Source organism: Nicrophorus vespilloides, unplaced genomic scaffold (assembly GCF_001412225.1).
Source record: "Nicrophorus vespilloides isolate i.1.1-1 unplaced genomic scaffold, Nicve_v1.0, whole genome shotgun sequence".
NCBI lineage: Eukaryota > Metazoa > Arthropoda > Insecta > Coleoptera > Silphidae > Nicrophorus > Nicrophorus vespilloides.
Genome location: NW_017099735.1, coordinates 43,093 through 48,806, shown reverse-complemented (window position 1 = coordinate 48,806; position 5,714 = coordinate 43,093).

Sequence of the window (5,714 nt, the reverse complement as noted above, 5' to 3'; positions counted from 1 at the left end):
CATTTGATTCGGTCTTTCAACGCAACACTTATAAATGCTAAATTATGTTTATCTCCTCCGTTGCATCTGATTTCATTATTCAGTGTTACTTGGAATTATTATGTAACACGGTATGTCGCGATTTGCATAAATCGGTGCAAATCATCGCCCTGCGAACACACATATTCTGTTTGTCATTTTCGATTGAGGTCTAATTATCATTGGAGTGACAAATCACACAACAACGGATGACCTCACAATTCTCAAATCGTTGAGAAAGGAAACAACAACAAAATTATACCTCTATTTAATAAAGTAAAATCTATGAGAAAATACTTCTAATTTCAATTAATAAAACAAGAAGTATAGTTAGAAATTATAGTTAAAACCAAAAATAAAGTAGCTTTGATTATGATATGATTTTTAAGATAGAAATAATTATATAATAACATATACAAAATACGTTTAACTGCTATTTAGAGATAATTGGATCTTATCATGTTTTTAAACTTAAGTATAAATAATACAGACGAATTCAAAAGTTGATTGTTAAATACTTGCATTATTTGGTTCACACTTTATAATGAGAATAAAATCCAGCGGTTTATTTTTATTTGAAAACACAACCTTTCTGTCTGGGGACTTCACAAAATTACAAGAGCAACATAAAAAAAAACATCATAAAAAATAAATCTAATCAAAATCCAGTAAATCTAATTATATAACATCCATGAAATATTAAATGTATTACAAGTTCTTAGATACAGCCATAAATAGGTTATTATAATAAGATATATGAGAACAATAAATACTGGTAGATATGAAAATAAAGCTTGTTTGTAGCTTCAATTAGTGTTATTACTGGGATGCGACGGAATTCTGCAGCACGATCTATTTTAGTTTTGGATACAAACATTTTGTATATAAACAGATTTAATTATAATCCAAAAGTCCAACATTCCTATCGCATTACATATACAAAAACGACAGACATTATATTGTACAGTTTATTTTTGCACACACATTCCACAAATAATTGTCTTCAATATATAATATGCATTTATTTCTTTGGTTTTCATAAAATAAATAAATGTATGTTGTATAACATTGATTCTGTGTGGATGTATAGAATTTTTTTTGTTAATACTTTGTATTTCTAAAAGTAATGAAAATACTGGTTTTCAATATGTGGTGTTTGTATGTTTGGCTGTGTTGTGGGGGTCGGTGAAGTTGATTTGGCGAACAGTAGTAATATAGTGCAGAAGGAGATAGGTTTGTTTCGCCCCTTGGCTACACGCCGAACGGTCTATTTACTTGCGCTTCTAGAACCCCACGTTCTATCCCCTACTTTCTTTTTATTATCCACTCTTCAATAAAGTTTGAACGCAATAAATATAAACTTGCAAGTGGAGAGGAATATAAAGCAGAAAATGTAAAAAATTGCGAATTGCATTCGTCCTGTTACATTTCAATTAGTATAATTGAATAATATGTTATGTGCTTCTCATAGTGTGGATAATCGATTCCTTCAATATACCAAAGCGTATAAATTGAATCATTTATTAATAAACAATAATTTTGTGCACTCAAATTGAGATATTTACTAAATAATAATAAAGTAATGCACTTAATAGAAGTTTTCTATAAATTGTGTTAGAAAACGAATGTATTATGTGGATGCGCCGGGTAATAATTGATTTTTTTATGAGAGAAGCTTTGGATATGGAACGAATGCAATTAAAAATCAGGACGATTGATGTTCGTCTCCGCGGGATGGGTGTTGGAAGGCAGGAAGGAAGGATGCGCACATTAAAAATAGTCCTCGTTATCGGGGCTGAAATGCCGTCGGCACGTGACCAGAGGAATGAAACGAGGACTTCTGCGTATAGTGGTGCCTCCTAGCCTCAGTCAGCTTCCGGGTACAATATCCTCAACATCACCTACACATCCCGAAATATACTTCTTTCTACTATTCCATATCAACAAAAATAGATAATTTTTTACCTGTGCACTTACAAAAAATACACATGAAGTGGATTCAGTAAGTAACTTGACTAATATATATTTTTTAAGCTGGAAAATTGTAAGTACAGTAAATAATTGGATTATATTCATTTTATGTTTGTAACAGAAATTAGATATTTTTCTGATAAGTAATGTTTATGAAAATTTGGGAAAAAGATTATTCATATATTTATAACTGTTACTGGTATCATTTGGGATATCAGATCGTTTTTTAAAGTATTAAATTTAGAATTCCAATTCCCCGGACTGTTTGAAACCTTGCCCATCAAGGACTTTATAACTGCATACAAAGTTTTTTGTTCATTAAAATTGAGTTTGTTTTGGAATTTTCAAACCGTACTTTTCGAAGCAGTACGAGGTTTTGTTGTATATTCATAATTGTTTTTAAACAATTTTCAAATATTCAAATTAACACGATTTTAACCCAAATTGTAATTATCAACATAGTTTTATTTCGAATTTAATAAATGTGAATTTATTCTAATCATAACCAGTTAAACATTGAATAATTACGCTATTGAAATGCGGTTTCATTAAAAATGGGAATTGCGAAAAATTGTGGAACGAATCGATTTTACGGTTTCGTTTAGCGAGAAGTAATGAATATGCGGAAAAATAGCGTGTTTTAAGTAACAGGTGATGGTGATTTGTGGATTTAAAGGGCCGGTTAAATAATAAATACGATAGTCTGCTCAACCTGTTGAATTGCAGAAGGTTCGCCCCTCGGGGGAAAAGTATGTGGATGGGGAAAATTGGCGGTGTGGGACTTCGCACCACAGGTGTTGCCGTTTCGTACGAGAACGAGAACTCCGAGGTAAATTATTATTATTATTATAATATGAGAGAGGCAGGCGGTCGTTCTTGGAAATCACATAAGTACGTAACAATTAGCAATTAGTCTTTAACAATCGCTTCGACTCGGTGGGTCTTTGTTCTCGAAGTTACGTGGAATAAACGTAATTATAAGTTATGGAAAATAAATGACTAGTGGGAACAATTTCTTTACTTTTATTTAGAGTAAATAATGAATTGTTTTATTGAAAGTGAATTCATGAATATTATGATTTGATCAAATTACGGAAAACAATGAGATGCACAATTTTTGCGTGTGTCCCAATTTCAAAATAGAATATATCGATTTCATCGCGTGGTTTGGAGAAGCAGGGGAGTAGTGCCAGATCGTCGGGAGTCGCCTTTCTCTCCCTTTGAGGGATTTTCTGTAGTGGTGAGTATGTATGTGGGGTGGTGGAGGCTTGAGATGCAGCCACACGAGCCGCATACGAAATTGGGACCACTAAATGAGACCGCCAACACTCCGTTATACTTATTTTCTTAACGCTATAAAGTGGGAAATATATTCGGCTTATTGTGTCGCGTCACGTGCATCCCCCCAGCTTCAAGGAAGTTTCGCGCGAACGAAAATTCGATTGCAATTTCCACGAAATTCGATAATTCCATTTTCCAATGCAATACGATTTTTTTTTGTTCGTCGCTGTGCGCGTCCGTTTTATGAATTCTCGTTGAAATGGGTTTCGCGTTACGCAATTGTCTTGCGATATTGATCTTTAGTGTTTGATTTCACTCTCTCTGTGTGTTGGGGGGCTGTTAATGGTGAGAGGAGGAACGGAGACTTGAGGGGTTGCCGTATGAATACTGAGAGGAACGGAGGCAAGTGACGTTGAGTGGACCGAGATATTACGTTCGCATCTTGAGATGGCTTCGAGGACCTTCCATCTCGTACTCCTTCGGAGACAGCCACCTTTCCTTGCCTTTCCTTCATTTTCAACGCGCGAATTCCGAATTTCTGGTTTCTATAGGAATCCGGAAAACCGGGCCAGTAAAAATAATGGGATGCAATCGCGCACGCCGTTTGCTATTTATACACATGTACTACAGACTCCCTCCTGCCCTGGCATTCTCGAGCTGTGCACCAAGTTAAGCTCGAACCCTTTGTTCGACGAGAACGTGATAATTTCTGCTGATGACATCGCTTTTATAGTGCGCCTGGCTTGCATTCACTCGTCTTCCCACAATATAAATAAATAGAGAAAAAAAAATCGTACATTTACAACAACAACAACTACCCTACAAACTAATTTATGAAATGTTTTATTATCTATACAATAAATATACTGTAAATCCCCTTATTTATATGATGAGATAAGATATAAAACAAAGGTTTCATAGATTTCATTGTCATCATTATATTAAAATAATGTTTAACTTTATTTCATTTATTGTAAATACTAAATGATAATAAAAGTGAAATTTTCTATATCAAATTTAATATTTTCTACATAACGAAATACGTTTAAAAAAAAGCGTTCCATGCGTTTAATTTGTTTTCCATTATTGATTTAAACGCACGCAACGACGAATCGTTTTTTACTTCCTTCGTAATAATATAAAAAATGAACATACGCAAGGTAGATTACATAAAAAAGCGATATAATTACATATCTGATGTCTGGCAATAAATGGTGGTAAAATGCGTCGTGCATTAGCGGAACTAATGGAAAACACGGCGCTTTCTGCCGCTCGCACGAACGAAGTTAAAACCTTTTTTTTTACATTACCACCCGCCACCAAATAACAACCAGGTTTTATCGTTTATACGAGAGAGAAATACAAAAAACGAAAATGAAAGTTATTCGTTTGGGAAATAATTGACAACATTATTCTTTTTTTTTGTGTAGGGTAGTTTCTGGGCGTAGGGTTGAACATAAATATGCTGGTGACAAGTTGAGGGATGCCGTATTTCCCGCCCCACGACGTAATGTGCGCATCTAATCATTCTAATCAGATTAAGGCGAGTAACGGGATCGGCGGAGAGCACGAGGAAATTGTGTCAATGTTTCAGTAATTTTCGAAGCCCCTCGAAATCCATTAACACCACGACGCATGATGAAACTGAATAATAGAGAATTTAAAACATCTCTTATTTTACATTGACAATATTAAGTAAACTTATGTTTTCGTATTCTTGGAGAAACATTCTCATATTATATAGACTATATGCGTTAAAATTGTAAGATTTTCGGAGGAGGGTAGGAAGGAAGGAGTAGGAGTCTGCTACCACATCTGGGGAGAATTGAGGCAGGATTAGAGAGGAAAGAAGCTTGAAGTTCGTCCGGTCACGTTCCGGGCATCAGAAATGAAATATGCCACTTATCATTCGTTCTCCGGATCGTGACGCTCCCATGGAAAGATTACACTTGTACTATTTGCACAATATACACTGTTTCGTGGAAACAAAGCCAAAACAAATACAATCTCCCTCACACGAAAACTAAACACAGAAATACCTGAGTCCACATCCGGATTGGATAATTGTATCGCACGTATTTATCTGAGATCTTACCTAGAAATTGACTATCGTCTAGTCTAGTCGATACTATAACATTATGTTTACTAATTTTTTATTTATTTAACAAAACAATTTCAGCCTTTTTATCTTCAATGATGTGACATTTCTTGTTATAGAATAATAATGTCAGTAGAAATTACTAAGTTTAGTATTTGTTTTTTAATTAGGACTGTGAAAAGTTAAGTTTTTGTAATTTTTTTAAATTCTATTGACTATAATATAGAAAAGTGAAAATTTCAAGATTTACAAAGTTTTCCGTTGCACGAAAAGTTTGGGAAACCCTGAATTAGGGAATACATAAATGAGCCGTTCATTTTGAAAGTGACTTAAGTCCATTTATCTT